At 45.0% G+C, this 18,618-nt stretch overlaps 56 non-coding genes across 56 annotated transcripts; all 56 read right to left on the reverse strand.

The window, feature by feature from the left end:
- Nucleotides 1-60: 60 nt before the first annotated feature.
- Nucleotides 61-142, reverse strand: TRNAS-GCU (transfer RNA serine (anticodon GCU)). The gene has a single exon. It is a non-coding gene; the product is annotated as a tRNA-Ser (tRNA).
- Nucleotides 143-203: 61 nt separating this feature from the next.
- TRNAS-GCU (transfer RNA serine (anticodon GCU)) lies at nucleotides 204-285 on the reverse strand. The gene has a single exon. It is a non-coding gene; the product is annotated as a tRNA-Ser (tRNA).
- Nucleotides 286-488: 203 nt separating this feature from the next.
- Nucleotides 489-570, reverse strand: TRNAS-GCU (transfer RNA serine (anticodon GCU)). Its single transcript has one exon. It is a non-coding gene; the product is annotated as a tRNA-Ser (tRNA).
- Nucleotides 571-766: 196 nt separating this feature from the next.
- On the reverse strand, nucleotides 767-848 carry TRNAS-GCU (transfer RNA serine (anticodon GCU)). The gene has a single exon. It is a non-coding gene; the product is annotated as a tRNA-Ser (tRNA).
- Nucleotides 849-909: 61 nt separating this feature from the next.
- TRNAS-GCU (transfer RNA serine (anticodon GCU)) lies at nucleotides 910-994 on the reverse strand. The gene has a single exon. It is a non-coding gene; the product is annotated as a tRNA-Ser (tRNA).
- A 58-nt stretch (nucleotides 995-1,052) lies between these two features.
- TRNAS-GCU (transfer RNA serine (anticodon GCU)) lies at nucleotides 1,053-1,137 on the reverse strand. Its single transcript has one exon. It is a non-coding gene; the product is annotated as a tRNA-Ser (tRNA).
- A 58-nt stretch (nucleotides 1,138-1,195) lies between these two features.
- TRNAS-GCU (transfer RNA serine (anticodon GCU)) lies at nucleotides 1,196-1,280 on the reverse strand. Its single transcript has one exon. It is a non-coding gene; the product is annotated as a tRNA-Ser (tRNA).
- Nucleotides 1,281-1,338: 58 nt separating this feature from the next.
- Nucleotides 1,339-1,423, reverse strand: TRNAS-GCU (transfer RNA serine (anticodon GCU)). The gene has a single exon. It is a non-coding gene; the product is annotated as a tRNA-Ser (tRNA).
- Nucleotides 1,424-1,481: 58 nt separating this feature from the next.
- Nucleotides 1,482-1,563, reverse strand: TRNAI-GAU (transfer RNA isoleucine (anticodon GAU)). The gene has a single exon. It is a non-coding gene; the product is annotated as a tRNA-Ile (tRNA).
- A 61-nt stretch (nucleotides 1,564-1,624) lies between these two features.
- Nucleotides 1,625-1,706, reverse strand: TRNAS-GCU (transfer RNA serine (anticodon GCU)). The gene has a single exon. It is a non-coding gene; the product is annotated as a tRNA-Ser (tRNA).
- A 61-nt stretch (nucleotides 1,707-1,767) lies between these two features.
- On the reverse strand, nucleotides 1,768-1,849 carry TRNAS-GCU (transfer RNA serine (anticodon GCU)). Its single transcript has one exon. It is a non-coding gene; the product is annotated as a tRNA-Ser (tRNA).
- Nucleotides 1,850-2,052: 203 nt separating this feature from the next.
- TRNAS-GCU (transfer RNA serine (anticodon GCU)) lies at nucleotides 2,053-2,134 on the reverse strand. Its single transcript has one exon. It is a non-coding gene; the product is annotated as a tRNA-Ser (tRNA).
- A 196-nt stretch (nucleotides 2,135-2,330) lies between these two features.
- TRNAS-GCU (transfer RNA serine (anticodon GCU)) lies at nucleotides 2,331-2,412 on the reverse strand. Its single transcript has one exon. It is a non-coding gene; the product is annotated as a tRNA-Ser (tRNA).
- A 61-nt stretch (nucleotides 2,413-2,473) lies between these two features.
- On the reverse strand, nucleotides 2,474-2,558 carry TRNAS-GCU (transfer RNA serine (anticodon GCU)). The gene has a single exon. It is a non-coding gene; the product is annotated as a tRNA-Ser (tRNA).
- A 58-nt stretch (nucleotides 2,559-2,616) lies between these two features.
- On the reverse strand, nucleotides 2,617-2,701 carry TRNAS-GCU (transfer RNA serine (anticodon GCU)). The gene has a single exon. It is a non-coding gene; the product is annotated as a tRNA-Ser (tRNA).
- Nucleotides 2,702-2,759: 58 nt separating this feature from the next.
- On the reverse strand, nucleotides 2,760-2,844 carry TRNAS-GCU (transfer RNA serine (anticodon GCU)). Its single transcript has one exon. It is a non-coding gene; the product is annotated as a tRNA-Ser (tRNA).
- Nucleotides 2,845-2,902: 58 nt separating this feature from the next.
- Nucleotides 2,903-2,987, reverse strand: TRNAS-GCU (transfer RNA serine (anticodon GCU)). Its single transcript has one exon. It is a non-coding gene; the product is annotated as a tRNA-Ser (tRNA).
- Nucleotides 2,988-3,045: 58 nt separating this feature from the next.
- TRNAS-GCU (transfer RNA serine (anticodon GCU)) lies at nucleotides 3,046-3,127 on the reverse strand. The gene has a single exon. It is a non-coding gene; the product is annotated as a tRNA-Ser (tRNA).
- A 204-nt stretch (nucleotides 3,128-3,331) lies between these two features.
- Nucleotides 3,332-3,413, reverse strand: TRNAS-GCU (transfer RNA serine (anticodon GCU)). Its single transcript has one exon. It is a non-coding gene; the product is annotated as a tRNA-Ser (tRNA).
- Nucleotides 3,414-3,474: 61 nt separating this feature from the next.
- TRNAS-GCU (transfer RNA serine (anticodon GCU)) lies at nucleotides 3,475-3,559 on the reverse strand. Its single transcript has one exon. It is a non-coding gene; the product is annotated as a tRNA-Ser (tRNA).
- A 58-nt stretch (nucleotides 3,560-3,617) lies between these two features.
- On the reverse strand, nucleotides 3,618-3,699 carry TRNAS-GCU (transfer RNA serine (anticodon GCU)). Its single transcript has one exon. It is a non-coding gene; the product is annotated as a tRNA-Ser (tRNA).
- Nucleotides 3,700-3,760: 61 nt separating this feature from the next.
- TRNAS-GCU (transfer RNA serine (anticodon GCU)) lies at nucleotides 3,761-3,845 on the reverse strand. Its single transcript has one exon. It is a non-coding gene; the product is annotated as a tRNA-Ser (tRNA).
- Nucleotides 3,846-3,903: 58 nt separating this feature from the next.
- Nucleotides 3,904-3,988, reverse strand: TRNAS-GCU (transfer RNA serine (anticodon GCU)). Its single transcript has one exon. It is a non-coding gene; the product is annotated as a tRNA-Ser (tRNA).
- Nucleotides 3,989-4,046: 58 nt separating this feature from the next.
- On the reverse strand, nucleotides 4,047-4,131 carry TRNAS-GCU (transfer RNA serine (anticodon GCU)). Its single transcript has one exon. It is a non-coding gene; the product is annotated as a tRNA-Ser (tRNA).
- Nucleotides 4,132-4,189: 58 nt separating this feature from the next.
- TRNAS-GCU (transfer RNA serine (anticodon GCU)) lies at nucleotides 4,190-4,274 on the reverse strand. The gene has a single exon. It is a non-coding gene; the product is annotated as a tRNA-Ser (tRNA).
- A 58-nt stretch (nucleotides 4,275-4,332) lies between these two features.
- Nucleotides 4,333-4,414, reverse strand: TRNAI-GAU (transfer RNA isoleucine (anticodon GAU)). Its single transcript has one exon. It is a non-coding gene; the product is annotated as a tRNA-Ile (tRNA).
- Nucleotides 4,415-4,475: 61 nt separating this feature from the next.
- Nucleotides 4,476-4,560, reverse strand: TRNAS-GCU (transfer RNA serine (anticodon GCU)). Its single transcript has one exon. It is a non-coding gene; the product is annotated as a tRNA-Ser (tRNA).
- Nucleotides 4,561-4,618: 58 nt separating this feature from the next.
- Nucleotides 4,619-4,700, reverse strand: TRNAS-GCU (transfer RNA serine (anticodon GCU)). The gene has a single exon. It is a non-coding gene; the product is annotated as a tRNA-Ser (tRNA).
- A 204-nt stretch (nucleotides 4,701-4,904) lies between these two features.
- Nucleotides 4,905-4,986, reverse strand: TRNAS-GCU (transfer RNA serine (anticodon GCU)). The gene has a single exon. It is a non-coding gene; the product is annotated as a tRNA-Ser (tRNA).
- A 61-nt stretch (nucleotides 4,987-5,047) lies between these two features.
- Nucleotides 5,048-5,132, reverse strand: TRNAG-GCC (transfer RNA glycine (anticodon GCC)). Its single transcript has one exon. It is a non-coding gene; the product is annotated as a tRNA-Gly (tRNA).
- Nucleotides 5,133-5,190: 58 nt separating this feature from the next.
- TRNAS-GCU (transfer RNA serine (anticodon GCU)) lies at nucleotides 5,191-5,272 on the reverse strand. Its single transcript has one exon. It is a non-coding gene; the product is annotated as a tRNA-Ser (tRNA).
- Nucleotides 5,273-5,334: 62 nt separating this feature from the next.
- Nucleotides 5,335-5,416, reverse strand: TRNAI-GAU (transfer RNA isoleucine (anticodon GAU)). Its single transcript has one exon. It is a non-coding gene; the product is annotated as a tRNA-Ile (tRNA).
- Nucleotides 5,417-5,477: 61 nt separating this feature from the next.
- TRNAS-GCU (transfer RNA serine (anticodon GCU)) lies at nucleotides 5,478-5,559 on the reverse strand. Its single transcript has one exon. It is a non-coding gene; the product is annotated as a tRNA-Ser (tRNA).
- Nucleotides 5,560-5,620: 61 nt separating this feature from the next.
- TRNAS-GCU (transfer RNA serine (anticodon GCU)) lies at nucleotides 5,621-5,705 on the reverse strand. The gene has a single exon. It is a non-coding gene; the product is annotated as a tRNA-Ser (tRNA).
- Nucleotides 5,706-5,906: 201 nt separating this feature from the next.
- TRNAS-GCU (transfer RNA serine (anticodon GCU)) lies at nucleotides 5,907-5,991 on the reverse strand. Its single transcript has one exon. It is a non-coding gene; the product is annotated as a tRNA-Ser (tRNA).
- Nucleotides 5,992-6,192: 201 nt separating this feature from the next.
- On the reverse strand, nucleotides 6,193-6,274 carry TRNAC-GCA (transfer RNA cysteine (anticodon GCA)). Its single transcript has one exon. It is a non-coding gene; the product is annotated as a tRNA-Cys (tRNA).
- Nucleotides 6,275-6,336: 62 nt separating this feature from the next.
- On the reverse strand, nucleotides 6,337-6,418 carry TRNAI-GAU (transfer RNA isoleucine (anticodon GAU)). Its single transcript has one exon. It is a non-coding gene; the product is annotated as a tRNA-Ile (tRNA).
- A 61-nt stretch (nucleotides 6,419-6,479) lies between these two features.
- TRNAS-GCU (transfer RNA serine (anticodon GCU)) lies at nucleotides 6,480-6,561 on the reverse strand. Its single transcript has one exon. It is a non-coding gene; the product is annotated as a tRNA-Ser (tRNA).
- Nucleotides 6,562-6,622: 61 nt separating this feature from the next.
- Nucleotides 6,623-6,704, reverse strand: TRNAS-GCU (transfer RNA serine (anticodon GCU)). The gene has a single exon. It is a non-coding gene; the product is annotated as a tRNA-Ser (tRNA).
- An 8,381-nt stretch (nucleotides 6,705-15,085) lies between these two features.
- On the reverse strand, nucleotides 15,086-15,167 carry TRNAI-GAU (transfer RNA isoleucine (anticodon GAU)). The gene has a single exon. It is a non-coding gene; the product is annotated as a tRNA-Ile (tRNA).
- A 61-nt stretch (nucleotides 15,168-15,228) lies between these two features.
- On the reverse strand, nucleotides 15,229-15,310 carry TRNAS-GCU (transfer RNA serine (anticodon GCU)). Its single transcript has one exon. It is a non-coding gene; the product is annotated as a tRNA-Ser (tRNA).
- A 347-nt stretch (nucleotides 15,311-15,657) lies between these two features.
- TRNAS-GCU (transfer RNA serine (anticodon GCU)) lies at nucleotides 15,658-15,739 on the reverse strand. Its single transcript has one exon. It is a non-coding gene; the product is annotated as a tRNA-Ser (tRNA).
- A 61-nt stretch (nucleotides 15,740-15,800) lies between these two features.
- On the reverse strand, nucleotides 15,801-15,882 carry TRNAS-GCU (transfer RNA serine (anticodon GCU)). The gene has a single exon. It is a non-coding gene; the product is annotated as a tRNA-Ser (tRNA).
- Nucleotides 15,883-16,085: 203 nt separating this feature from the next.
- TRNAS-GCU (transfer RNA serine (anticodon GCU)) lies at nucleotides 16,086-16,170 on the reverse strand. The gene has a single exon. It is a non-coding gene; the product is annotated as a tRNA-Ser (tRNA).
- Nucleotides 16,171-16,371: 201 nt separating this feature from the next.
- TRNAS-GCU (transfer RNA serine (anticodon GCU)) lies at nucleotides 16,372-16,453 on the reverse strand. Its single transcript has one exon. It is a non-coding gene; the product is annotated as a tRNA-Ser (tRNA).
- A 62-nt stretch (nucleotides 16,454-16,515) lies between these two features.
- On the reverse strand, nucleotides 16,516-16,597 carry TRNAI-GAU (transfer RNA isoleucine (anticodon GAU)). Its single transcript has one exon. It is a non-coding gene; the product is annotated as a tRNA-Ile (tRNA).
- A 61-nt stretch (nucleotides 16,598-16,658) lies between these two features.
- Nucleotides 16,659-16,740, reverse strand: TRNAS-GCU (transfer RNA serine (anticodon GCU)). Its single transcript has one exon. It is a non-coding gene; the product is annotated as a tRNA-Ser (tRNA).
- Nucleotides 16,741-17,086: 346 nt separating this feature from the next.
- Nucleotides 17,087-17,168, reverse strand: TRNAS-GCU (transfer RNA serine (anticodon GCU)). The gene has a single exon. It is a non-coding gene; the product is annotated as a tRNA-Ser (tRNA).
- Nucleotides 17,169-17,228: 60 nt separating this feature from the next.
- Nucleotides 17,229-17,310, reverse strand: TRNAS-GCU (transfer RNA serine (anticodon GCU)). The gene has a single exon. It is a non-coding gene; the product is annotated as a tRNA-Ser (tRNA).
- A 62-nt stretch (nucleotides 17,311-17,372) lies between these two features.
- TRNAI-GAU (transfer RNA isoleucine (anticodon GAU)) lies at nucleotides 17,373-17,454 on the reverse strand. The gene has a single exon. It is a non-coding gene; the product is annotated as a tRNA-Ile (tRNA).
- Nucleotides 17,455-17,515: 61 nt separating this feature from the next.
- Nucleotides 17,516-17,597, reverse strand: TRNAS-GCU (transfer RNA serine (anticodon GCU)). Its single transcript has one exon. It is a non-coding gene; the product is annotated as a tRNA-Ser (tRNA).
- Nucleotides 17,598-17,658: 61 nt separating this feature from the next.
- TRNAS-GCU (transfer RNA serine (anticodon GCU)) lies at nucleotides 17,659-17,740 on the reverse strand. The gene has a single exon. It is a non-coding gene; the product is annotated as a tRNA-Ser (tRNA).
- A 61-nt stretch (nucleotides 17,741-17,801) lies between these two features.
- On the reverse strand, nucleotides 17,802-17,883 carry TRNAS-GCU (transfer RNA serine (anticodon GCU)). The gene has a single exon. It is a non-coding gene; the product is annotated as a tRNA-Ser (tRNA).
- A 61-nt stretch (nucleotides 17,884-17,944) lies between these two features.
- On the reverse strand, nucleotides 17,945-18,026 carry TRNAS-GCU (transfer RNA serine (anticodon GCU)). The gene has a single exon. It is a non-coding gene; the product is annotated as a tRNA-Ser (tRNA).
- Nucleotides 18,027-18,088: 62 nt separating this feature from the next.
- TRNAI-GAU (transfer RNA isoleucine (anticodon GAU)) lies at nucleotides 18,089-18,170 on the reverse strand. Its single transcript has one exon. It is a non-coding gene; the product is annotated as a tRNA-Ile (tRNA).
- A 61-nt stretch (nucleotides 18,171-18,231) lies between these two features.
- Nucleotides 18,232-18,313, reverse strand: TRNAS-GCU (transfer RNA serine (anticodon GCU)). Its single transcript has one exon. It is a non-coding gene; the product is annotated as a tRNA-Ser (tRNA).
- Nucleotides 18,314-18,618: the final 305 nt, after the last annotated feature.

The following is an 18,618-nucleotide window of genomic DNA, read 5'->3' on the forward strand; positions in this document are numbered from 1 at the left end:
TCGTTTTAAACGAGTTTAATCATTTTGACTGCATTTGTGTTCAAAACAAAACGGATAAAACGACGGAGGCGAGATTCGAACTCGCGCGAGCAGAGCCCAATGGATTAGCGGTCCATCGCCTTAACCACTCGGCCATTCCTTCATCGATATAATAGAGTTGAATCATTTTGACTGCATTTGTGTTCAAAACAAAACGGATAAAACGACGGAGGCGAGATGCGAACTCGCGCGGGCAGAGCCCAATGGATTAGCGGTCCATCGCCTTAACCACTCGGCCATTCCTTCATCGGTTTAACGAGTTTAATCATTTTGCCTGCATTTTAGTTCAAAACAAAACGGAAAAAACGACCGAGGCGAGATTCGAACTCGCGCGGGCAGAGCCCAATGGATTGGCGGTCCATCGCCTTAACCACTCGGTCAATCCTTCATCGATTTAAAAGAGTTTAATCATTTTCACTGCATTTGTGTTCAAAACAAAACGGATAAAACGACGGAGGCGAGGTTCGAACTCGCGCGGGCAGAGCCAAATGGATTAGCAGTCCATCGCCTTAACCACTCGGCCACCCCGTCCTCGATTAGAACTGGTTAAATCCTTTCGCCCTGAATTTTTGATTAAAACAATCTGGTTAAAACGACGGAAGTGAGATTCGAACTCGCGCGGGCAGAGCCCAATGGATTATGGGTCCATCGCCTTAACCACTCGACCATTCCTTCATCGAGTTGAATCATTTTGACTGCATTTGTGTTCAAAACAAAACGGATAAAACGACGGAGGCGAGATTTGAACTCGCGCGGGCCGAGCCCAATGGATTAGCGGTCCATCGCCTTAACCACTCGGCCATTCCTTCATCGATTTAAAAGAGTTGAATCATTTTGACTGCATTTGTGTTCAAAACAAAACGGATAAAACGACGGAGGCGAGATTCGAACTCGCGCGGGCAGAGCCCAATGGATTAGCGGTCCATCGCCTTAACCACTAGGCCATTCCTTCGTCGATTTAAAAGAGTTGAATCATTTTGACTGCATTTGTGTTCAAAACAAAACGGATAAAACGACGGAGGCGAGATTTGAACTCGCGCGGGCAGAGCCCAATGGATTAGCGGTCCATCGCCTTAACCACTCGGCCATTCCTTCGTCGATTTAAAAGAGTTGAATCATTTTGACTGCATTTGTGTTCAAAACAAAACGGATAAAACGACGGAGGCGAGATTCGAACTCGCGCGGGCAGAGCCCAATGGATTAGCGGTCCATCGCCTTAACCACTCGGCCATTCCTTCGTCGATTTAAAAGAGTTGAATCATTTTGACTGCATTTGTGTTCAAAACAAAACGGATAAAACGACGGAGGCGAGATTCGAACTCGCGCGGGCAGAGCCCAATGGATTAGCAGTCCATCGCCTTAACCACTCGGCCATTCCTTCGCCGATTTAAAAGAGTTGAATCATTTTGACTGCATTTGTGTTCAAAACAAAACGGATAAAACGACGGAGGCGAGATTCGAACTCGCGCGGGCAGAGCCCAATGGATTATCGGTCCATCGCCTTAACCACTCGACCATTCCTTCATCGTTTTAAACGAGTTTAATCATTTTGACTGCATTTGTGTTCAAAACAAAACGGATAAAACGACGGAGGCGAGATTCGAACTCGCGCGAGCAGAGCCCAATGGATTAGCGGTCCATCGCCTTAACCACTCGGCCATTCCTTCATCGATATAATAGAGTTGAATCATTTTGACTGCATTTGTGTTCAAAACAAAACGGATAAAACGACGGAGGCGAGATGCGAACTCGCGCGGGCAGAGCCCAATGGATTAGCGGTCCATCGCCTTAACCACTCGGCCATTCCTTCATCGGTTTAACGAGTTTAATCATTTTGCCTGCATTTTAGTTCAAAACAAAACGGAAAAAACGACCGAGGCGAGATTCGAACTCGCGCGGGCAGAGCCCAATGGATTGGCGGTCCATCGCCTTAACCACTCGGTCAATCCTTCATCGATTTAAAAGAGTTTAATCATTTTCACTGCATTTGTGTTCAAAACAAAACGGATAAAACGACGGAGGCGAGGTTCGAACTCGCGCGGGCAGAGCCAAATGGATTAGCAGTCCATCGCCTTAACCACTCGGCCACCCCGTCCTCGATTAGAACTGGTTAAATCCTTTCGCCCTGAATTTTTGATTAAAACAATCTGGTTAAAACGACGGAAGTGAGATTCGAACTCGCGCGGGCAGAGCCCAATGGATTATGGGTCCATCGCCTTAACCACTCGACCATTCCTTCATCGAGTTGAATCATTTTGACTGCATTTGTGTTCAAAACAAAACGGATAAAACGACGGAGGCGAGATTTGAACTCGCGCGGGCCGAGCCCAATGGATTAGCGGTCCATCGCCTTAACCACTCGGCCATTCCTTCATCGATTTAAAAGAGTTGAATCATTTTGACTGCATTTGTGTTCAAAACAAAACGGATAAAACGACGGAGGCGAGATTCGAACTCGCGCGGGCAGAGCCCAATGGATTAGCGGTCCATCGCCTTAACCACTAGGCCATTCCTTCGTCGATTTAAAAGAGTTGAATCATTTTGACTGCATTTGTGTTCAAAACAAAACGGATAAAACGACGGAGGCGAGATTTGAACTCGCGCGGGCAGAGCCCAATGGATTAGCGGTCCATCGCCTTAACCACTCGGCCATTCCTTCGTCGATTTAAAAGAGTTGAATCATTTTGACTGCATTTGTGTTCAAAACAAAACGGATAAAACGACGGAGGCGAGATTCGAACTCGCGCGGGCAGAGCCCAATGGATTAGCGGTCCATCGCCTTAACCACTCGGCCATTCCTTCGTCGATTTAAAAGAGTTGAATCATTTTGACTGCATTTGTGTTCAAAACAAAACGGATAAAACGACGGAGGCGAGATTCGAACTCGCGCGGGCAGAGCCCAATGGATTAGCAGTCCATCGCCTTAACCACTCGGCCATTCCTTCGCCGATTTAAAAGAGTTGAATCATTTTGACTGCATTTGTGTTCAAAACAAAACGGATAAAACGACGGAGGCGAGATTCGAACTCGCGCGGGTATAGCCCAATGGATTAGCAGTCCATCGCTTTAACCACTCGGCCATTCCTTCATCGGTTTAAACGAGTTTAATCATTTTGACTGCATTTGTGTTCAAAACAAAACGGATAAAACGACGGAGCCGAGATTCGAACTCGCGCGGGCAGAGCCCAAGTGATTAGCGGTCCATCGCCTTAACCACTCGGCCATTCCTTCATCGATATAAAAGAGTTTAATCATTTTGAATGCATTTGTGTTCATAACAAAACGGATAAAACGACGGAGGCGAGATTTGAACTCGCGCGGGCCGAGCCCAATGGATTAGCGGTCCATCGCCTTAACCACTCGGCCATTCCTTCATCGATTTAAAAGAGTTGAATCATTTTGACTGCATTTGTGTTCAAAACAAAACGGATAAAACGACGGAGGCGAGATTCGAACTCGCGCGGGCAGAGCCCAATGGATTAGCGGTCCATCGCCTTAACCACTAGGCCATTCCTTCGTCGATTTAAAAGAGTTGAATCATTTTGACTGCATTTGTGTTCAAAACAAAACGGATAAAACGACGGAGGCGAGATTTGAACTCGCGCGGGCCGAGCCCAATGGATTAGCGGTCCATCGCCTTAACCACTCGGCCATTCCTTCATCGATTTAAAAGAGTTGAATCATTTTGACTGCATTTGTGTTCAAAACAAAACGGATAAAACGACGGAGGCGAGATTCGAACTCGCGCGGGCAGAGCCCAATGGATTAGCGGTCCATCGCCTTAACCACTAGGCCATTCCTTCGTCGATTTAAAAGAGTTGAATCATTTTGACTGCATTTGTGTTCAAAACAAAACGGATAAAACGACGGAGGCGAGATTTGAACTCGCGCGGGCAGAGCCCAATGGATTAGCGGTCCATCGCCTTAACCACTCGGCCATTCCTTCGTCGATTTAAAAGAGTTGAATCATTTTGACTGCATTTGTGTTCAAAACAAAACGGATAAAACGACGGAGGCGAGATTCGAACTCGCGCGGGCAGAGCCCAACGGATTAGCGGTCCATCGCCTTAACCACTCGGCCATTCCTTCGTCGATTTAAAAGAGTTGAATCATTTTGACTGCATTTGTGTTCAAAACAAAACGGATAAAACGACGGAGGCGAGATTCGAACTCGCGCGGGCAGAGCCCAATGGATTAGCAGTCCATCGCCTTAACCACTCGGCCATTCCTTCGCCGATTTAAAAGAGTTGAATCATTTTGACTGCATTTGTGTTCAAAACAAAACGGATAAAACGACGGAGGCGAGATTCGAACTCGCGCGGGCAGAGCCCAATGGATTATCGGTCCATCGCTTTAACCACTCGGCCATTCCTTCATCGGCTTAAACGAGTTTAATCATTTTGACTGCGTTTGTGTTCAAAACAAAACGGAAAAAACGACGGAGGCGAGATTCGAACTCGCGCGGGCAGAGCCCAATGGATTAGCGGTCCATCGCCTTAATCACTCGGCCATTCCTTCGTCGATTTAAAAGAGTTGAATCATTTTGACTGCATTTGTGTTCAAAACAAAACGGATAAAACGACGGAGGCGAGATTCGAACTCGCGCGGGTATAGCCCAATGGATTAGCAGTCCATCGCTTTAACCCCTCGGCCATTCCTTCATCGGTTTAAACGAGTTTAATCATTTCGACTGCATTTGTGTTCAAAACAAAACGGATAAAACGACGGAGCCGAGATTCGAACTCGCGCGGGCAGAGCCCAAGTGATTAGCGGTCCATCGCCTTAACCACTCGGCCATTCCTTCATCGATATAAAAGAGTTTAATCATTTTGAATGCATTTGTGTTCATAACAAAACGGATAAAACGACGGAGGCGAGATTTGAACTCGCGCGGGCCGAGCCCAATGGATTAGCGGTCCATCGCCTTAACCACTCGGCCATTCCTTCATCGATTTAGAAGAGTTGAATCATTTTGACTGCATTTGTGTTCAAAACAAAACGGAAAAAACGACGGAGGCGAGATTCGAACTCGCGCGGGCAGAGCCCAATGGATTGGCGGTCCATCGCCTTAACCACTCGGTCAATCCTTCATCGATTTAAAAGAGTTTAATCATTTTCACTGCATTTGTGTTCAAAACAAAACGGATAAAACGACGGAGGCGAGATTCGAACTCGCGCGGGCAGAGCCAAATGGATTAGCAGTCCATCGCCTTAACCACTCGGCCACCCCGTCCTCGATTAAAACTGGTTAAATCATTTCGCCCTGAATTTTTGATTAAAACAATCTGGTTAAAACGACGGAAGTGAGATTCGAACTCGCGCGGGCAGAGCCCAATGGATTATCGGTCCATCGCCTTAACCACTCGACCATTCCTTCATCGGTTTAAACGAGTTTAATCATTTTGACTGCATTTGTGTTCAAAACAAAACGGATAAAACGACGGAGGCGAGATTTGAACTCGCGCGGGCCGAGCCCAATGGATTAGCGGTCCATCGCCTTAACCACTCGGCCATTCCTTCATCGATTTAAAAGAGTTGAATCATTTTGACTGCATTTGTGTTCAAAACAAAACGGATAAAACGACGGAGGCGAGATTCGAACTCGCGCGGGCAGAGCCCAATGGATTAGCGGTCCATCGCCTTAACCACTAGGCCATTCCTTCGTCGATTTAAAAGAGTTGAATCATTTTGACTGCATTTGTGTTCAAAACAAAACGGATAAAACGACGGAGGCGAGATTTGAACTCGCGCGGGCCGAGCCCAATGGATTAGCGGTCCATCTCCTTAACCACTCGGCCATTCCTTCATCGATTTAAAAGAGTTGAATCATTTTGACTGCATTTGTGTTCAAACCAAAACGGATAAAACGACGGAGGCGAGATTCGAACTCGCGCGGGCAGAGCCCAATGGATTAGCGGTCCATCGCCTTAACCACTCGGCCATTCCTTCGTCGATTTAAAAGAGTTGAATCATTTTGACTGCATTTGTGTTCAAAACAAAACGGATAAAACGACGGAGGCGAGATTCGAACTCGCGCGGGCAGAGCCCAATTGATTAGCGGTCCATCGCCTTAACCACTCGGCCCTTCCTTCGTCGATTTAAAAGAGTTGAATCATTTTGACTGCATTTGTGTTCAAAACAAAACGGATAAACCGACGGAGGCGAGATTCGAACTCGCGCGGGCAGAGCCCAATGGATTTGCAGTCCATCGCCTTAACCACTCGGCCACCCCGTCCTCGATTAAAACTGGTTAAATCATTTCGCCCTGAATTTTTGATTAAAACAATCTGGTTAAAACGACGGAAGTGAGATTCGAACTCGCGCGGGCAGAGCCCAATGGATTATCGGTCCATCGCCTTAACCACTCGACCATTCCTTCATCGGTTTAAACGAGTTTAATCATTTTGACTGCATTTGTGTTCAAAACAAAACGGATAAAACGACGGAGGCGAGATTCGAACTCGCGCGAGCAGAGCCCAATGGATTAGCGGTCCATCGCCTTAACCACTCGGCCATTCCTTCATCGATATAATAGAGTTGAATCATTTTGACTGCATTTGTGTTCAAAACAAAACGGATAAAACGACGGAGGTGAGATTCGAACTCGCGCGGGCATAGCCCAATGGATTAGCAGTCCATTCCCTTAACCACTCGGCCACCCCGTCCTCGATTAAAACTGGTTAAATCATTTCGACTGAATACGTGATTAAAACATCCGGTTAAAACGACGGAGTCGAGATTCGAACTCGCGCGGGCAAAGCCCATTAGATTAGCAGTCCATCGCTATAACCAATCGGCCATTCCTTCATCGATGTAAACGAGTTTAATCATTTTGACCGCATTTATGTTCAAAACAAAACGAATAAAACGACGGAGGCGAATTTTGAACTCGCGCGGGCAGAGCCCAATGGATTAGCGGTCCATCGCCTTAACCACTCGGCCATTCCTTCACCGGTTTAAAAGAGTTTAATCATTTTGACTGCATTTGTGTTCAAAACAAAACGGATTAATCTAAAATGTCTTGATTAGAATCAAGACCTAAAAAGTATCGATAAGACTGAGGTTATCACTTGTCTGAAGGATCAGATATTAATTTTTCTTTTTAATTGAAACTTAAATGTATGCTTAAGAAAAAACAACGTTCCATTACCGTTTTCCGTTGAAATAAATTATTTTACTGGTAATCAATTTCAAAAATTTACTTATCTCGGCTTTTCGACCACAATTCCATTCCCCGAAAACATTTTATCATTACATTAATTACTTTCGGGAGAGTACGTGTATGGTTTTTGCGTTTTAAAAGGTTCCTAAAGACGTTACATCCCCATTCGTGACCAGCACGCTTCGCAGTGGAACATTTTAATTATTCTAAAACCAATGGCGCCAAATTCAATAGGGACAGTAACATTTTTACTCGCGGTTTTGCAAAATGATGTAATATCAAGTGTACTTTAGTGAACCGTCGTATTGTTCTTTCTCATAGTTCAGGGCATGATCAGTGTTACTGCCAGATTTCTCTCTCTAGTTTCTAACAATGGTTTGAGACTATTTGATAAGGCGCGGTACAACGATATATATAAAGTAGCACAAAAGGAAAAAGAATCCATTTTTTTATATTTTGGTTTGAAATAAATAACTCATGATAGTAGTTATAACGAACAGAAAGTCAAGCGAATGGCACCGGTAATGAGCAGCAAAAAGAGAGGAAATTTTGCTTCAAGGTAGCAGAGGGACATGGTAGTGAAAATAGTAATCTAGAATTTTGTTCGTTCAAACCTTAATATATCATGAAATATTCAATTGAGGAGGCGGCACTACCTAGAAAGATTGATTTTGGCAGATAACAGCGAAAAACATTATGTTCTACACACACTGGGACTATGGGAGAGTTTCTGGGCCGCAGGTCGCACATGATAAAATTTCAACTCCAGTTTACATCAATTCTCCCTCTTTGTACTAGTAGCAGGTTAAGCTATAGTTTGCTCAGGTCCTGTTAGTCTCGAATGGGTTATATAGTCCTTGTAACTTTTAAAAGGTTGTTGTCATGGCTTAACAGACCGCTATTACAGTTTTTTATTGTTTTATGGGTTATTTTGACACGTTATCTCCCAAAAGTAATTAATGTAATGATAAAATGTTTTCGGGGAATGGAATTGTGGTCGAAAAGCCGAGATAAGTAAATTTTTTAAATTGATTACCAGTAAAATAATTTATTTCAACGGAAAACGGTAATGGAACGTTGTTTTTTCTTAAGCATACATTTAAGTTTCAATTAAAAAGAAAAATTAATATCTGATCCTTCAGACAAGTGATAACCTCAGTCTTATCGATACTTTTTAGGTCTTGATTCTAATCAAGACATTTTAGATTAATATCTGTTCCTTCAGTCTTCATTTTAATTAAGAATGTTAAGAAACTGTTTTACATTATCAAAATCTGCACGAAGCAGAAACATATATATAGGGGACCATAACTTTAGCTCAATCAGACATTTATTTATAATGATACTTCAAAAAAAAAAACGTAAATCATTTAAAGTTTGTATTCTTATTGTAATTAACATGATACAATTTTTTACAATCATTTATTGAAACGCGAGGCGCCCCCCTAAAAATTCCAGAAATAGGACCAAATTGACAATTTTACAAAATTTTTAAAAATGCTGATTTATGTCCGTTTATCATTTAGCTCAAAATTGTCATACGCCCAATATGAAATTCCGATATCCTTAAAACTTCATAAAGACGATCCGAGATTTTCAATTTCACACTTTTTTTGTAGCATAAACTAACGTCTGTTTGATATTAAGCTTAAAACCTTAAACAAAATATAGTCAGGGCTACCCTAAAAGTTCACAAAGATGATCCAAGATTGTTAATACGCGTAAAAAGTGCCATCTTCAAAATATGTAGCCGGGGAAAAGAGAGCGTGATCGAGTGGGCTATGCTAGTGGTTGGGACAGTGATAAGGGAGTTGAGATGGATTGGAAAGGATGATGGGCGACCTGCGGCACCGTATCTCTCCCTATGTACCTCGCGCACGCCCCTACCCTTCGGTAGGCGATTGCTAAGTGCTGCCGCGGAGCGCCATTTTATTTGTATGAGAACTAGCTTCTATTTTGAAGATAGAGGGAGCACCCTTTACAATTTCGTCCAGTACGACCCTACCTAACCGCTGAGGATGCTGAGAGGACTGTGTTGCCGTAGGTGGGGGTACAGAGGCAACGCTATAGGTATGGGGGTTTCTACTCCATTCCTCTCTCCTTCAAGGTTGGGACTCCAGGCATAGGCAACTCCATCACGCACTCGACAACGCAAAGCAACTCGCGCCAGCGTGGGAAATAAGGCGGTGACACAGGGCAAATGACCAGTTTAAAAATTCACTGGTCCAGTTCAAAAATTAAATCGGAGGGGGGTCAGTGGTCCACGAGACTACTAAGAAAGTTCAAGGGTAATCAGACTCCACACATTAAAATTCTAATATTTTAATTATCCACTTCTTTAGTTTAGCAGACGACGTGCTCTGGTCAATGGTAACGGACCAGTTTATTTATTCCAAGTCAGGAAAGTCACTGGCCTAAAGTCCAGTTTAAAAAATGCTTATTTGGTCACGGACCAGAAAACTCACGTAAACGCGACGCGAATGACGAAAACTACGTACTTTCCAACTGCCGAGAGTCGAAATAGCCCGGCCTCCTTTTACGTCCCCCCTTGTATTTTGAAAGTGGGACTGGGACTATGGCGCGCGAATACTTAGGCATCTAATACCTTCTCCCTAGTAAACTAGATATCGCTTCTTGGTAAAACTTTATATAAATAAAACCATGAGTTTATAACATATGTTCCATAACAAGCTTCATACACCTTTTGGAAAACAAATTTCCCTGAGATTTCCAGGCTTTTCCCCATATACTTCCCTGAGTTTTCCAGGCTTTTACCGTATATGGAGTATCCCATGGAGCAAATGTTAACAAAGGAGGGAAGGGGCAAATAGGACTATTACACAATCAAAGATATCCCCGTATCTCTAATAAAACCAGTGTGACGAGCTTCCAAAATTAAATATAATGTTAATCCTATGGAGGAGGCAACAAGTACCTACAAGCACCCACAAGTATTCACAAGCACCCACAAGTACCCACAAGTACCCACAAGCACGCACAAGTACCCACAAGCAGGCACAAGCACAAACAAGTACCCACAAGCACCCACAAGTACCCACAAGTACCTACAAGTACCCTCAAGCATCTACAAGTACCTACAAGTAACCACAAGTACCCACAAGTACCTACAAGTACCCACAAGTACCCACAAGTACCTACAAGTACCCACAAGTACCTACAAGTACCCACAAGTACCTACAAGTACCCACAAGTACCTACAAGTACCCACAAGCACATACAAGTACCTACAAGTACCCAAAAGTACCTACAAGTACCTACAAGTACCCACAAGTACCCACAAGTACCTACAAGTACCCACAATTACCCACAAGTACCCACAATTACCCACAAGTACCTACAAGTACCCACAAGTACCTACAAGTACCCACAAGTACCTACAAGCACCCACAAGTACCTACAAGCACCCACAAGTACCTACAATCACCCACAAGTACCTACAAGTACCCACAAGTACCTACAAGTACCCACAAGTACCTACAAGCACCCACAAGCACCTACAAGCACCCACAAGCACCTACAAGCACCCACAAGTACCCACAAGCACCCACAAGTACCCACAAGTACCTACAAGTACCCACAAGTACCTACAAGTACCCACAAGCACCCACAAGTACCCACAAGTACCTACAAGTACCCACAAGTACCTACAAGTACCCACAAGTACCTACAAGTACCCACAAGTACCTACAAGTACCCACAAGTACCTACAAGTACCCACAAGTACCCACAAATACCTACAAGTACCCACAAATACCTACAAGTACCCACAAGTACCTACAAGTACCCACAAGTACCTTCAAGTACCCACAAGTACCTACAAGTACCCACAAGTACCTACAAGTACCCACAAGTACCTACAAGTACCCACAAGCACCCAAAAGTACCTACAAGAACCCACAAGTACCTACAAGCACCCACAAGTACCTACAAGTACCCACAAGTACCTATTAGCACCCAAAAGCACCCACAAGTACCCACAATTACCCACAAGTACCCACAAGTACCTAAAAGTACCAACAAGTACCTACAAGCACCCACAAGTACCTACAAGTACCCACAAGTACCTACAAGTACCCAAAAGTACCTACAAGTACCCTTAAGTACCTACAAGTACCTATTAGCACCCACAAGTACCTATAGGTACCCACAAGTGCCTACATGTACCCACAAGTACCTATAAGCACCCACAACGACCTACAAGCACCCACAAGTACCTACAAGCACCCACAAGTACCTAAAAGTACCCACAAGTACCTACAAGCACCCACAAGTACCCACAAGAACCCACAAGTACCCACAAGAACCCACAAGCACCCACAAGCACCCACAAGTACCTACAAGTACCCACAAGTACCTTCAAGCACCTACAACTACCTACAAGCACCCACAAGTACCTACAATCACCCACAAGTACCTACAAGCACCCACAAGTACCTACAAGCACCCACAAGTACCCACAAGTGCCTTCAAGCACCCACAAGAACCCACAAGCACCCACAAGCACCCACAAGTACCTACAAGTACCCACAAGTACCTTCAAGCACCTACAACTACCTACAAGCACCCACAAGTACCTACAATCACCCACAAGTACCTACAAGCACCCACAAGTACCTACAAGCACCCACAAGTGCCTTCAAGCACCCACCACTACCCACAAGCACCCACAAGTACCCACAAGCACCCACAAGTACCCACAAGAACCCACAAGAACCCACAAGTGCCCACAAGAACCCACAAGTACCTACAAGCACCCACAAATACCCACAAGTACCTACAAGCACCCACAGGTACCTACAAGCACCCACAAGTACCTACAAGCACCCACCAGTACCCACAAGTACCGACAAGCACCCACAAGTACCCACAAGAACCCACAAGTACCCACAAGTACCCACAAGAACCCACAAGTACCTACAAGCACCCACAAGTACCTACAAGCACCCACAAGCACTTACAAGCACCCACAAGTACCCACAAGCACCCACAAGTACCCACAAGAACCCACAAGAACCCACAAGTACCCACAAGAACCCACAAGTACCTACAAGCACCCACAAGAACCCACAAGTACCTACAAGCACCCACAAGTACCTACAAGCACCCACAAGTACCTACAAGCACCCACCAGTACCCACAAGTACCGACAAGCACCCACAAGTACCCACAAGAACCCACAAGTACCCACAAGTACCCACAAGAACCCACAAGTACCTACAAGTACCCACAAGTACCTACAAGCACCCACAAGTACCTACAAGCACCCACAAGTACCTACAATCACCCACAAGTACCTACAAGTACCCACAAGTACCTACAAGTACCCACAAGTACCTACAAGCACCCACAAGCACCTACAAGCACCCACAAGCACCTACAAGCACCCACAAGAACCCACAAGCACCCACAAGTACCCACAAGTACCTACAAGTACCCACAAGTACCTACAAGTACCCACAAGCACCCACAAGTACCCACAAGTACCTACAAGTACCCACAAGTACCTACAAGTACCCACAAGTATCTACAAGTACCCACAAGTACCTACAAGTACCCACAAGTACCTACAAGTACCCACAAGTACCTACAAGTACCCACAAGTACCTACAAGTACCCACAATTACCCACAAATACCTACAAGTACCCACAAATACCTACAAGTACCCACAAGTACCTACAAGTACCCACAAGTACCTACAAGTACCCACAAGTACCTACAAGTACCCACAAGTACCTACAAGTACCCACAAGCACCCAAAAGTACCTACAAGAACCCACAAGTACCTACAAGCACCCACAAGTACCTACAAGTACCCACAAGTACCTATTAGCACCCAAAAGCACCCACAAGTACCCACAATTACCCACAAGTACCCACAAGTACCTAAAAGTACCAACAAGTACCTACAAGCACCCACAAGTACCTACAAGTACCCACAAGTACCTACAAGTACCCAAAAGTACCTACAAGTACCCTTAAGTACCTACAAGTACCTATTAGCACCCACAAGTACCTATAGGTACCCACAAGTACCTACAAGTACCCACAAGTACCTACAAGTACCCACAAGCACCCAAAAGTACCTACAAGAACCCACAAGTACCTACAAGCACCCACAAGTACCTACAAGTACCCACAAGTACCTATTAGCACCCAAAAGCACCCACAAGTACCCACAATTACCCACAAGTACCCACAAGTACCTAAAAGTACCAACAAGTACCTACAAGCACCCACAAGTACCTACAAGTACCCACAAGTACCTACAAGTACCCAAAAGTACCTACAAGTACCCTTAAGTACCTACAAGTACCTATTAGCACCCACAAGTACCTATAGGTACCCACAAGTGCCTACATGTACCCACAAGTACCTATAAGCACCCACAACGACCTACAAGCACCCACAAGTACCTACAAGCACCCACAAGTACCTAAAAGTACCCACAAGTACCTACAAGCACCCACAAGTACCCACAAGAACCCACAAGTACCCACAAGAACCCACAAGCACCCACAAGTACCTACAAGTACCCACAAGTACCTTCAAGCACCTACAACTACCTACAAGCACCCACAAGTACCTACAATCACCCACAAGTACCTACAAGCACCCACAAGTACCTACAAGCACCCACAAGTGCCTTCAAGCACCCACAACTACCCACAAGCACCCACAAGTACCCACAAGCACCCACAAGTACCCACAAGAACCCACAAGAACCCACAAGTACCCACAAGAACCCACAAGTACCTACAAGCACCCACAAGAACCCACAAGTACCTACAAGCACCCACAAGTACCTACAAGCACCCACAAGTACCTACAAGCACCCACCAGTACCCACAAGTACCGACAAGCACCCACAAGTACCCACAAGAACCCACAAGTACCCACAAGTACCCACAAGAACCCACAAGTACCTACAAGCACCCACAAGTACCTACAAGCACCTACAAGCACCTACAAGCACCCACCAGTACCCACAAGTACCTACAATCACCTACAAGTACCCACAAGTACCCACAAGCACCTAAAAGAGCCCACAAGTACCCGCAAGCACCTACAAGTATCCACAAGCACGCACAAGCACCCGGGCAAAGCACCTACAAGAGCTCAAACGCCATGTTTCTCTTGCTTAATATCCCTCTAACGGCGTGAAAAACGCCGTAAGTCCAATATAAAAAATTAGGGCTAAAATGCGTGTCTCTAACAGTGGTAAAACGCCGTAATTCCAATACCCAAAACAACGTAAGTCAAAGTATGTGTTAATAATGATAAAAATCGATACTTAAACTTAATTGATCTTAATGAAACTAAGAAAAGGCACATCTATGGACTGTTATCTTTCATTTAAGATGGTTCCCAAACGTAACGAATGATTAGTTTTCTTTATACACGATCCCAATTAAGGTAATTTTTCAAAAAAATCCCATGTTATCTCTATGGAACAATATAGTATTTTTCACCAAATGTCTGATTAATTTTATGGATTCTAAAACCACCCTTAACAACTTTTTTCATTATAGAATTAACTATTAGTTGGATCTCTTTGAAATTTTAACCACATAATTAGGGCCCAAATTTTAGTTCACTGGCAAAATTTCAAAGCAGCAAACACAATACGAAAAAAGTTACGGCCAACCAAAGAACCCTCCTTTAGCATTAGAGGCAGTATCAAGTCTTATCTAAGAGAGCGACCGCTCTCTTAGAATAAAACGACGGAGGCGAATTTTGAACTCGCGCGGGCAGAGCCCAATGGATTAGCGGTCCAACGCCTTAACCACTCGGCCATTCCTTCGTCGATTTAAAAGAGTTGAATCATTTTGACTGCATTTGTGTTCAAAACAAAACGGATAAAACGACGGAGGCGAGATTCGAACTCGCGCGGGCAGAGCCCAATGGATTATCGGTCCATCGCTTTAACCACTCGGCCATTCCTTCATCGGCTTAAACGAGTTTAATCATTTTGACTGCGTTTGTGTTCAAAACAAAACGGATAAAACGACGGAGGCGAGATTCGAACTCGCGCGGGCAGAGCCCAATGGATTAGCAGTCCATCGCTTTAACCACTCGGCCATTCCTTCATCGGTTTAAACGAGTTTAATCATTTTGACTGCATTTGTGTTCAAAACAAAACGGATAAAACGACGGAGCCGAGATTCGAACTCGCGCGGGCAGAGCCCAAGTGATTAGCGGTCCATCGCTTTAACCACTCGGCCATTCCTTCATCGGTTTAAACGAGTTTAATCATTTTGACTGCATTTGTGTTCAAAACAAAACGGATAAAACGACGGAGCCGAGATTCGAACTCGCGCGGGCAGAGCCCAAGTGATTAGCGGTCCATCGCCTTAACCACTCGGCCATTCCTTCATCGATATAAAAGAGTTTAATCATTTTGACTGCATTTGTGTTCAAAACAAAACGGATAAAACGACGGAGGCGAGATTTGAACTCGCGCGGGCCGAGCCCAATGGATTAGCGGTCCATCGCCTTAACCACTCGGCCATTCCTTCATCGATTTAGAAGAGTTGAATCATTTTGACTGCATTTGTGTTCAAAACAAAACAGATAAAACGACGGTGGCGAGATTCGAACTCGCGCGGGCAGAGCCCAATAGATTAGCAGTCCATCGCCTTAACCACTCGGCCATTCCTTCATCGGTTTAACGAGTTTAATCATTTTGCCTGCATTTTAGTTCAAAACAAAACGGAAAAAACGACCGAGGCGAGATTCGAACTCGCGCGGGCAGAGCCCCATGGATTGGCGGTCCATCGCCTTAACCACTCGGTCAATCCTTCATCGATTTAAACGAGTTTAATCATTTTCACTGCATTTGTGTTCAAAACAAAACGGATAAAACGACGGAGGCGAGATTCGAACTCGCGCGGGCAGAGCCCAATGGATTAGCGGTCCATCGCCTTAACCACTCGGCCATTCCTTCGTCGATTTAAAAGAGTTGAATCATTTTGACTGCATTTGTGTTCAAAACAAAACGGATAAAACGACGGAGGCGAGATTCGAACTCCTGCGGGCAGAGCCCAATGGATTAGCGGTCCATCGCCTTAACCACTCGGCCATTCCTTCGTCGATTTAAAAGAGTTGAATCATTTTGACTGCATTTGTGTTCAAAACAAAACGGATAAAACGACGGAGGCGAGATTCGAACTCGCGCGGGCAGAGCCAAATGGATTAGCAGTCCATCGCCTTAACCACTCGGCCACCCCGTCCTCGATTAAAACTGGTTAAATCATTTCGCCCTGAATTTTTGATTAAAACAATCTGGTTAAAACGACGGAAGTGAGATTCGAACTCGCGCGGGCAGAGCCCAATGGATTATCGGTCCATCGCCTTAACCACTCGACCATTCCTTCATCGGTTTAAACGAGTTTAATCATTTTGACTGCATTTGTGTTCAAAACAAAACGGATAAAACGACGGAGGCGAGATTCGAACTCGCGCGGGCAGAGCCCAATGGATTAGCGGTCCATCGCCTTAACCACTCGGCCATTCCTTCATCGATATAATAGAGTTTAATCATTTTGACTGCATTTGTGTTCAAAACAAAACGGATAAAACGACGGAGGCGAGATTCAAACACGAGCGGGCAGAGCCCAATGGATTTGCAGTCCATCGCCTTAACCAATTGGCCACCCCGTCCTCGATTTAAACCGGTTAAATCATTTTCCCTGAATTTGTTATTAAAACATCCGGTTAAAACTACAGAGTCGTGATTCGAACTCGCGCGGGCAAAGAACATTGGATTAGCAGTCCATCGCCTTAACCACTCGGCCATTCCTTCATCGATTTAAACGAGTTTAATCATTTTGACTGAATTTGTGTTCAAAACAAAACGGATAAAACGACGGAGGCGAGATTCGAACTCGCGCGGGCAGAGCCCAATGGATAAGCAGTCCATCGCCTTAACAACTCGGCCACCCCGTCCTCGATAAAAACTGGTTAAATCATTTCGACTGAATACGTGATTAAAACATCCGGTTAAAACGACGGAGGTGAGATTCGAACTCGCGCGGGCAGAGCGCAATGGATCAGCAGTCCATCAGCTTAACCACTCGGCCACCCCGTCCTCGATTCAAACTGGTTAAATCATTTCGCCCTGAATTTTTGATTAAAACAATCTGGTTAAATCGACGGAAGTGAGATTCGAACTCGCGCGGGCAGAGCCCAATGGATTATCGGTCCATCGCCTTAACCACTCGACCATTCCTTCATCGGTTTAAACGAGTTTAATCATTTTGACTGCATTTGTGTTCAAAACAAAACGGATAAAACGACGGAGGCGAGATTCGAACTCGCGCGGGCAGAGCCCAATGGATTAGCGGTCCATCGCCTTATCCACTCGGCCATTCCTTCATCGATATAATAGAGTTTAATCATTTTGACTGCATTTGTGTTCAAAACAAAACGGATAAAACGACGGAGGCGAGATTTGAACTCGCGCGGGCCGAGCCCAATGGATTAGCGGTCCATCGCCTTAACCACTCGGCCATTCCTTCATCGATTTAAAAGAGTTGAATCATTTTGACTGCATTTGTGTTCAAAACAAAACGGATAAAACGACGGAGGCGAGATTTGAACTCGCGCGGGCCGAGCCCAATGGATTAGCGGTCCATCGCCTTAACCACTCGGCCATTCCTTCATCGATTTAAAAGAGTTGAATCATTTTGACTGCATTTGTGTTCAAAACAAAACGGATAAAACGACGGAGGCGAGATTCGAACTCGCGCGGGCAGAGCCAAATGGATTAGCAGTCCATCGCCTTAACCACTCGGCCACCCCGTCCTCGATTAAAACTGGTTAAATCATTTCGCCCTGAATTTTTGATTAAAACAATCTGGTTAAAACGACGGAAGTGAGATTCGAACTCGCGCGGGCAGAGCCCAATGGATTATCGGTCCATCGCCTTAACCACTCGACCATTCCTTCATCGGTTTAAACGAGTTTAATCATTTTGACTGCATTTGTGTTCAAAACAAAACGGATAAAACGACGGAGGCGAGATTCGAACTCGCGCGGGCAGAGCCCAATGGATTAGCGGTCCATCGCCTTAACCACTCGGCCATTCCTTCATCGATATAATAGAGTTTAATCATTTTGACTGCATTTGTGTTCAAAACAAAACGGATAAAACGACGGAGGCGAGATTCAAACACGAGCGGGCAGAGCCCAATGGATTTGCAGTCCATCGCCTTAACCAATTGGCCACCCCGTCCTCGATTTAAACCGGTTAAATCATTTTCCCTGAATTTGTTATTAAAACATCCGGTTAAAACTACAGAGTCGTGATTCGAACTCGCGCGGGCAAAGAACATTGGATTAGCAGTCCATCGCCTTAACCACTCGGCCATTCCTTCATCGATTTAAACGAGTTTAA

Source organism: Phalangium opilio, unplaced genomic scaffold (genome assembly GCF_054372755.1).
Source record: "Phalangium opilio isolate 3A_F unplaced genomic scaffold, DU_Popi_V2 ptg000225l_1, whole genome shotgun sequence".
Classification (NCBI taxonomy): Eukaryota; Metazoa; Arthropoda; class Arachnida; order Opiliones; family Phalangiidae; genus Phalangium; species Phalangium opilio.